Raw genomic sequence first — 9,656 nt, forward strand, 5'->3', positions numbered from 1 at the left:
AGTGGGCAATTAATGCCCAATTAAGGGCCTCATCACCCCGCTGCCGGAATTAGCCCAGCTACGGGTGGGCCAGTTGCCACACGGGAAGCTCGCTAAACAAACCCGTATAGCATGTAGTGCCTGAACGAGGGATCCGGCATCAGGAAGATGGGGGGGGGGGGGGGGTCGGCCACTGAGAGCCACCCCCTGTCCTTGCTGCCGACCCCCCTAAATCCCCTCCCCCACAACCTCCGCCCCGCGAAAACCCTCCCACTGAGACTTACCTGTGACTTGGTTCCAGGGCCTTGGGTGAGTTGAGTACTGGCAGCGACCATCGCTTCACAGTGGTGCTGCTCAGCGAAAGAGCTGCCGACCTCTGATTGGTCGGCAGCTCTCAGCAGTCGGGACTTCCGCCACTGGGAACATGATCCCAGGGAAGGCCGGCCACTGTCCACCCATGTGCCTAATTGGCACTTGATCTGGCGGGCCTTCCCCAGAGGAGGCAACGTAGAGATCTCGCCGGCACTTTTGCTGGTGGTCGAGACCCCTGTCACCCGGATGTTATCCAAGCCAAAATATCTGCAAAGTGATATAGATAGGTTAAGTGACTGGGCAGATGGAGTATAATGTGGGAAAATGTGAGGTTATCCACTTTGGCAGGAAGAAGAGAAAAGCAGAATATTTACATGAAGAGAGACTCCAGAATGCTGCAGTACATAGAGATCTGGGTGTCCTTGTACATGAATCAAAAAAAGGTACTGCAAGTAATTAGGAAGGCAAATGAAATATTGGTACTTATTGCAAGGGGAATGGAGTATAAAATAAGGAAAGTCTTGCTACCATCCTGCCTCTGCCAAAATTTAGTCTGGGGCAGGATGGCCTTCCTGCCCCGCTGCCAATTGAGGCCCTTAACCATAGAACCATCGAAAAATTATGGCACAGAATGAGGCCATTCAGCCCATCGTGTCTGCGCCAGCCGAAATAAAACTAACTGCCCAATCTACTCCCACCTTGTGAGCAATTAGTGGGCAATTAACCCCAATTAAGGGCCTCTTCTTGGCACAGCCGCTATTAGCCGTGTGGTGGACATCCCTGTCATCGCTTGGGAAGCATGGCACGAAAAACTGTGTGGGCTGCTTTCTAGCTCCAGGATGGAGGGTGGGGGAGGGTGGAGGGGGGTCCCTCGTTGTAAGGCACCTAGTGCCTGAAAAAGAGAACCGGCATCAGGCACCCCACTGCCCTTGCTGCTGATCCCCCTATTCCCCCCTCCCCTACGACAACTACCCGACGAGAGCCCTCCCATTTTTCGGCACAGTGGCGCAGTGGTTAGCACTGCAGCCTCACAGCTCCAGCGACCCGGGTTCGGTTCTGGGTACTGCCTATGCGGAGTTTGCAAGTTCTCCCTGTGACCGCGTGGGTTTTCGCCGGGTGCTCCAGTTTCCTCCACAGCCAAAGACTTGCAGGTTGATAAATAAATTGGCCATTGTAAATTGCCTCTACCTAGTGTAGGTAGGTGGTAGGAGAATGGTGGGGATGTGGTAGGAATATGGGATTAATGTAGGATTAGTATAAATGGGTGGCTGTTGGTTAGCACAGACTCGGTGGGCTGAAGGGCCTGTTTCAGTGCTGTATCTCTAAATTAAATAAATAAAATAAAACCTCTGGCCTGGGTCCAGCAACGATCCTCAGCGTCCTTTAGCGGATTTTCCAGCAGCAGCCACTGCCTGCACAGGACTTCCAGCAATGGAGTCCTTGATCCTGTGGAAGGCTACCACTCTCCATTTAAGTGCCTGATTGGTACTAGATTCAGTGGGCCTTCCAGACAAGAGGCCACCCGCGATCTTGGTGTCGCTTTTTCTGGATGTCGAGACCCCTGTCGCCAGACTAAAATCCTGGCTTATGACTCACTTTCAAATCAAGATATTGAAACTGATTAAGTGAGATATCTGGCATTGTTTTCACTTGCACAAGTAGTCAATGTTTGCTCGTACACTTGCTATAGCGATGCTGAGTATTCTGGATAGATGTCCATAGACTCTGGAACTAAAGGATAAGGGAACGCTATTTCACACTGGATTGAAAAGAAATTTCTTCACTCAGTGTGTTGTGTGAATATTTGGAATTGTCCATCCAGCAAACAGTCGTTGCCCAGCTGTTATGTTTATTGAAGGCTGCGATCGATAGGTTTCCAGGTAGTGAGGGATATGGGAGTTCAGGGAGAAAACCGGCCACGATCTTGTTGAACGAAAAGGCACGAGGCATCGAATGGCCTACTCCCAGTTTTTATATTCTTATTCTTGATTGGCTGTGCTGATCACCGGCTATCTGTCATCTGTGTTTATCCCCAGTTGTCTCTCTTATTTCCGCTTGTCTCTGGTTCCCCCGTGTGATCTCAACGCTTTGCTCCTGTTTGACGACCCTTGTTACCTTGGCAACCTCACCTTCCGGTTAGGATAACGGCCATGTTTAATAGAGTCACAGCCGGAAAGGAAGTGACGAATTGTTGCTTCGCCGGCGGAAAGTGCGTGAAATTCGCTGCCCTTAGCACGAGCCGGTAGGTGAACGGAGCCTTCCTTCCCCCTCACTCCCCTTCCCCCCTCACTCCCCTTCCCCCCTCACTCCCCTTCCCCCCTCACTCCCCTTCCCCCCTCACTCCCCTTCCCCCCTCACTCCCCTTCCCCCCTCACTCCCCTTCCCCCCCACCTCCCCCTTCCCCCTCACTCCCCTTCCCCCCTCACTCCCCCTCCCCCCTCACTCCCCCCTCCCCCCTCACTCCCCTCTCCCCTCCCACTCCCCTCACTCCCCTTCCCCTCCTCTCCCCCCCTTCCCCTCCTCACCCCCCCTTCCCCTCCTCCCCCCCCTTCCCCTCCTCTCCCCCCTTCCCCTCCTCACCCCCCTCCCCTCCTCTCCCCCCCCTTCCCTCCTCTCCCCCCCCACCCTTCCCCTCCTCTCCCCCCCCACCCCTTCCCCTCCTCTCCCACCCCTCCCCTCCTCTCCCCCCCCACCCCTTCCCCCCTCTCTCCCCCCCCCACCCCTTCCCCTCCTCTCCCCCCCCCACCCCTTCCCCCTCTCTCCCCCCCCCCCACCCCTTCCCCTCCTCTCTCCCCCCCCCCCACCCCCCTTCCCCTCCTCTCTCCCCCCCCCACCCCTTCCCCTCCTCTCTCCCCCCCCCCAACCCCTTCCCCTCCTCTCTCCCCCCCCCCACCCCTTCCCCTCCTCTCTCCCCCCCCCACCCCTTCCCTCCTCTCTCCCCCCCCCCACCCCTTCCCCTCCTCTCTCCCCCCCCCTTCCCCTCCTCTCCCCCCCCACCCCTTCCCCTCCTCTCCCCCCCCACCCCTTCCCCTCCTCTCCCCCCCCCCCACCCCTTCCCCTCCTCTCCCCCCCCCCCACCCCTTCCCCTCCTCTCCCCCCCCCACCCCTTCCCCCTCCCTCCCCCCCCCCACCCCTTCCCCTCCTCTCCCCCCCCCACCCCTTCCCCTCCTCTCCCCCCCCCACCCCTTCCCCCTCCTCTCCCCCCCCCCACCCCTTCCCCCTCCTCTCCCCCCCCCCCCCCTTCCCCTCCTCTCTCCCCCCCCCCCACCCCTTCCCCTCCTCTCTCCCCCCCCCACCCCTTCCCCTCCTCTCTCCCCCCCCCACCCCTTCCCCTCTCTCTCCCCCCCCCACCCCTTCCCCTCCTCTCTCCCCCCCCCCACCCTTCCCCTCCTCTCTCCCCCCCCCACCCCTTCCCCTCCTCTCTCCCCCCCCCCACCCCTTCCCCTCCTCTCTCCCCCCCCCACCCCTTCCCCACCTCTCTCCCCCCCACCCTTCCCCTCCTCTCTCCCCCCCCCACCCCTTCCCCTCCTCTCTCCCCCCCCCACCCCTTCCCCTCCTCTCTCCCCCCCCCACCCCTCCCCTCCTCTCTCCCCCCCCACCCCTCCCCTCCTCTCTCCCCCCCCCACCCCTTCCCCTCCTCTCCCCCCCCCCCCACCCTTCCCCTCCTCTCCCCCCCCCACCCTCCCTCCCTCCCCCCCCCCCACCCTTCCCCTCCTCTCCACCCCTTCCCCTCCTCTCCCCCCACCACCCCTTCCCCTCCTCTCCCCCCCCCCCACCCCTTCCCCTCCTCTCCCCCCCCCCCCACCCCTTCCCCTCCTCTCCCCCCCCCCACCCCTTCCCCTCCTCTCCCCCCCCACCCCTTCCCCTCCTCTCCCCCCCCCCACCCCTTCCCCTCCTCTCTCCCCCCCCCACCCCTTCCCCTCCTCTCTCCCCCCCCCACCCCTTCCCCTCCTCTCCCCCCCCCACCCCTTCCCCTCCTCTCTCCCCCCCCACCCCTTCCCCTCCTCTCCCCACCCCCCACCCCTTCCCCTCCTCTCTCCCCACCCCCCACCCCTTCCCCTCCTCCTCCCCACCCCCCACCCCTTCCCCTCCTCCTCCCCACCCCCCACCCCTTCCCCTCCTCCTCCCCACCCCCCACCCCTTCCCCTCCTCCTCCCCACCCCCACCCCTTCCCCTCCTCCTCCCCACCCCCCACCCCTTCCCCTCCTCCTCCCCACCCCCCACCCCTTCCCCTCCTCTCCTCCCCCCACCCCCCCCACCCCTCCCCCCCCCCACCCCTTCCCCTCCTCCCCCCCCCACCCCTTCCCCTCCTCCCCCCCCACCCCTTCCCCTCCTCCCCCCCCACCCCTTCCCCTCCTCCCCCCCCCACCCCTTCCCCTCCTCCCCCCCACCCCTTCCCCTCCTCCCCCCCACCCCTCCCCTCCTCCACCCCCACCCCTTCCCCTCCTCCACCCCCACCCCTTCCCTCCACCACCCCTTCCCTCCTCCTTCCCCTCCTCCCTTCCCCTCCTCCCTCCCCCCTCCCCTCCCCTCCTCCTCCCCCCCCCCCCACCCCTTCCCCTCCTCCCCCCCCCACCCCTTCCCCTCCTCCTCCCCCACCCCTTCCCCTCCTCCCCCCCCCCACCCCTTCCCCTCCTCCCCCCCCCACCCCTTCCCCTCCTCCTCCCCCCCCACCCCTTCCCCTCCTCCACCCCCCCCACCCCTTCCCCTCCTCCTCCCCCCCCCACCCCTTCCCCTCCTCCTCCCCCCCCCACCCCTTCCCCTCCTCCTCCCCCCCCCCCACCCCTTCCCCTCCTCCTCCCCCCCCCACCCCTTCCCCTCCTCCTCCCCCCCCCCACCCCTTCCCCTCCTCCTCCCCCCCCCACCCCTTCCCCTCCTCCTCCCCCCCCCCACCCCTTCCCCTCCTCCTCCCCCCCCCCACCCCTTCCCCTCCTCCTCCCCCCCCCCACCCCTTCCCCTCCTCCTCCCCCCCCCCACCCCTTCCCCTCCTCCTCCCCCCCCCACCCCTTCCCCTCCTCCTCCCCCCCCCCCACCCCTTCCCCTCCTCCTCCCCCCCCCCCCCACCCCTTCCCCTCCTCCTCCCCCCCCCCCACCCCTTCCCCTCCTCCTCCCCCCCCCCCCACCCCTTCCCCTCCTCCTCCCCCCCCCCACCCCTTCCCCTCCTCCTCCCCCCCCCCCCACCCCTTCCCCTCCTCCTCCCCCCCCCCCACCCCTTCCCTCCTCCTCCCCCCCCCCCACCCCTTCCCCTCCTCCTCCCCCCCCCCCCACCTTCCCCTCCTCCTCCCCCCCCCCCACCCCTCCCCTCCTCCTCCCCCCCCCCCCCACCCCTTCCCCTCCTCCTCCCCCCCCCCACCCCTTCCCCTCCTCCTCCCCCCCCCCCACCCCTTCCCCTCCTCCTCCCCCCCCCCCACCCCTTCCCCTCCTCCTCCCCCCCCCCCCACCCCTCCCCTCCTCCTCCCCCCCCCCCACCCCTTCCCCTCCTCCCCCCCCCACCCACCCCCTTCCCCTCCTCCTCCCCCCCCCCCACCCCTTCCCCTCCTCCTCCCCCCCCCCCCCCCTTCCCCTCCTCCTCCCCCCCCCCCACCCCTTCCCCTCCTCCTCCCCCCCCCCCACCCCTTCCCCTCCTCCTCCCCCCCCCCACCCCTTCCCCTCCTCCTCCCCCCCCCCACCCCTTCCCCCTCCTCCCCCCCCCCACCCCTTCCCCTCCTCCTCCCCCCCCCACCCCTTCCCCTCCTCCTCCCCCCCCCCCACCCCTTCCCCTCCTCCTCCCCCCCCCCACCCCCTTCCCCTCCTCCTCCCCCCCCCCCACCCCTTCCCCTCCTCCTCCCCCCCCCCCACCCCTTCCCTCCTCCTCCCCCCCCCCCACCCCTTCCCCTCCTCCTCCCCCCCCCCCACCCCTTCCCCACCTCCTCCCCCCCCCCCCACCCCTTCCCCTCCTCCTCCCCCCCCCCCCACCCCTTCCCCTCCTCCTCCCCCCCCCCCCCACCCCTTCCCTCCTCCTCCCCCCCCCCCCCCACCCCTTCCCCTCCTCCTCCCCCCCCCCCCACCCCTTCCCCTCCTCCTCCCCCCCCCCCCACCCCTTCCCCTCCTCCTCCCCCCCCCCCCCACCCCTTCCCCTCCTCCTCCCCCCCCCCCCACCCCTTCCCCTCCTCCTCCCCCCCCCCCCCCACCCCTTCCCCTCCTCCTCCCCCCCCCCCCCACCCCTTCCCTCCTCCTCCCCCCCCCCCCCACCCCTTCCCCTCCTCCTCCCCCCCCCCCCACCCCTTCCCCTCCTCCTCCCCCCCCCCCACCCCTTCCCCTCCTCCTCCCCCCCCCCCACCCCTTCCCCTCCTCCTCCCCCCCACCCCTTCCCCCCCTCCTCCTCCCCCCCCCCCACCCCTTCCCCTCCTCCTCCCCCCCCCCCACCCCTTCCCCTCCTCCTCCCCCCCCCACCCCTTCCCCCTCCTCCTCCCCCCCCCCACCCCTTCCCCTCCTCCTCCCCCCCCCCCCCACCCCTTCCCCTCCTCCTCCCCCCCCCCCCACCCCTTCCCCTCCTCCTCCCCCCCCCCCACCCCTTCCCCTCCTCCTCCCCCCCCCCCCACCCCTTCCCCTCCTCCTCCCCCCCCCCCCACCCCTTCCCCTCCTCCTCCCCCCCCCCCACCCCTTCCCCTCCTCCTCCCCCCCCCCCACCCCTTCCCCTCCTCCTCCCCCCCCCCCCACCCCTTCCCCTCCTCCTCCCCCCCCCCACCCCTTCCCCTCCTCCTCCCCCCCCCCACCCCTTCCCCTCCTCCTCCCCCCCCCCACCCTTCCCCTCCTCCTCCCCCCCCCCACCCCTTCCCCTCCTCCTCCCCCCCCCACCCCTTCCCCTCCTCCTCCCCCCCCCACCCCTTCCCCTCCTCCTCCCCCCCCCCACCCCTTCCCCTCCTCCTCCCCCCCCCACCCCTTCCCCTCCTCCTCCCCCCCCCCACCCTCCCCTCCTCCTCCCCCCCCCCACCCTTCCCCTCCTCCCCCCCCCCACCCCTTCCCCTCCTCCTCCCCCCCCCACCCCTTCCCTCCTCCTCCCCCCCCCACCCCTTCCCCTCCTCCTCCCCCCCCCCCCCACCCCTTCCCCTCCTCCTCCCCCCCCCCCACCCCTTCCCCTCCTCCTCCCCCCCCCCACCCCTTCCCCTCCTCCTCCCCCCCCCCCACCCCTTCCCCTCCTCCTCCCCCCCCCCCACCCCTTCCCCTCCTCCTCCCCCCCCCACCCCTTCCCCTCCTCCTCCCCACCCCACCCCTTCCCCTCCTCCTCCCCCCACCCCACCCCTTCTCCTCCTCCCCCACCCACCCCTTCCCCCTCCTCCTCCCCCACCCCACCCCTTCTCCTCCTCCCCCACCCCACCCCTTCTCCTCCTCCCCCACCCCACCCCTTCTCCTCCTCCCCACCCCACCCCTTCTCCTCCTCCCCCACCCCACCCCTTCTCCTCCTCCCCCACCCCACCCCTTCTCCTCCTCCTCCTCCACCCCACCCCTTCTCCTCCTCCTCCTCCTCCTCCCCACCCCACCCCTTCTCCTCCCCCTCCTCCCCACCCCACCCCTTCTCCTCCCCCTCCTCCCACCCCACCCCTTCTCCTCCCCCTCCTCCCCACCCCACCCCTTCTCCTCCCCCTCCTCCCCACCCCACCCCTTCTCCTCCCCCTCCTCCCCACCCCACCCCTTCTCCTCCCCCCTCCTCCCCACCCCACCCCTTCTCCTCCCCACCCCACCCCTTCTCCTCCCCACCCCACCCCTTCTCCTCCCCACCCCACCCCTCCTCCTCACCCCACCCCTCCTCCTCCCCCACCCCACCCCTTCTCCTCCTCCCCCACCCCACCCCTTCTCCTCCTCCCCCACCCCACCCCTTCTCCTCCTCCCCCACCCCACCCCTTCTCCTCCTCCTCCCTCCCACCCCACCCCTTCTCCTCCTCCCCCACCCCACCCCCTTCTCCTCCTCCCCCACCCCACCCCTTCTCCTCCTCCCCCACCCCACCCCTTCTCCTCCTCCCCCACCCCACCCCTTCTCCTCCTCCCCCACCCCACCCCTTCTCCTCCTCCCCCACCCCACCCCTTCTCCTCCTCCCCCCACCCCACCCCTTCTCCTCCTCCCCCACCCCACCCCTTCTCCTCCTCCCCCACCCCACCCCTTCTCCTCCTCCCCCACCCCACCCCTTCTCCTCCTCCCCCACCCCACCCCTTCTCCTCCTCCCCCACCCCACCCCTTCTCCTCCTCCCCCACCCCACCCCTTCTCCTCCTCCCCCACCCCACCCCTTCTCCTCCTCCTCCTCCACCCCACCCCTTCTCCTCCTCCTCCTCCTCCACCCCACCCCTTCTCCTCCTCCACCCCACCCCTTCTCCTCCTCCTCCTCCTCCTCCCCACCCCACCCCTCTCCTCCTCCTCCTCCTCCTCCCCACCCCACCCCTTCTCCTCCCCTCCTCCCCACCCCACCCCTTCTCCTCCCCCTCCTCCCCACCCCACCCCTTCTCCTCCCCCTCCTCCCCACCCCACCCCTTCTCCTCCCCCTCCTCCCCACCCCACCCCTTCTCCTCCCCCTCCTCCCCACCCCACCCCTTCTCCTCCCCCTCCTCCCCACCCCACCCCTTCTCCTCCCACCCCACCCCTTCTCCTCCCCACCCCACCCCTTCTCCTCCCCACCCCACCCCTTCTCCTCCCCACCCCACCCCTTCTCCTCCCCACCCCACCCCTTCTCCTCCCCACCCCACCCCTTCTCCTCCCCACCCCACCCCTTCTCCTCCCCACCCCACCCCTTCTCCTCCCCACCCCCACCCCTCTCCTCCCCACCCCACCCCTTCTCCTCCCCACCCCACCCCCTTCTCCTCCCCACCCACCCCTTCTCCTCCCACCCCACCCTTCTCCTCCCCACCCCACCCCTTCTCCTCCCCACCCCACCCCTTCTCCTCCCCACCCCACCCCTTCTCCTCCCCACCCCACCCCTTCTCCTCCCCACCCACCCTTCTCCTCCCCACCCCACCCCTTCTCCTCCCCACCCCACCCCTTCTCCTCCCCACCCCACCCCTTCTCCTCCTCCTCCCACCCCACCCCCCCTTCTCCTCCTCCCCACCCCACCCCACCCCTTCTCCTCCTCCTCCCTCCCCTCCCCACCCCACCCCTTCTCCTCCTCCCCCCACCCCACCCCTTCTCCCTCCTCCCCCACCCCACCCCTTCTCCTCCTCCCCCACCCCACCCCTTCTCCTCCTCCCCCACCCCCACCCCTTCTCCTCCTCCCCCACCCACCCCTTCTCCTCCTCCCCCACCCCACCCCTTCTCCTCCTCCCCCACCCCACCCCTTCTCCTCCTCCCCCACCCCACCCCTTCTCCTCCTCCCCCACCCCACCCCTTCTCCTCCTCCCA

At 69.3% G+C, this 9,656-nt stretch overlaps 1 protein-coding gene across 1 annotated transcript in view; it reads left to right on the top strand.

The window, feature by feature from the left end:
• Positions 1-2,462: 2,462 nt before the first annotated feature.
• The window catches only part of LOC137377822 (kidney mitochondrial carrier protein 1-like), a 211,028-nt gene continuing 203,834 nt past the window's right edge, over positions 2,463-9,656 (top strand). Inside the window, exon 1 of the mRNA XM_068047902.1 lies at positions 2,463-2,533. The gene's annotated coding sequence lies outside the window, so the exon portion shown is untranslated. The remainder of the gene's footprint in view (positions 2,534-9,656) is intronic.

Source organism: Heterodontus francisci, chromosome 15 (genome assembly GCF_036365525.1).
Source record: "Heterodontus francisci isolate sHetFra1 chromosome 15, sHetFra1.hap1, whole genome shotgun sequence".
NCBI lineage: Eukaryota > Metazoa > Chordata > Chondrichthyes > Heterodontiformes > Heterodontidae > Heterodontus > Heterodontus francisci.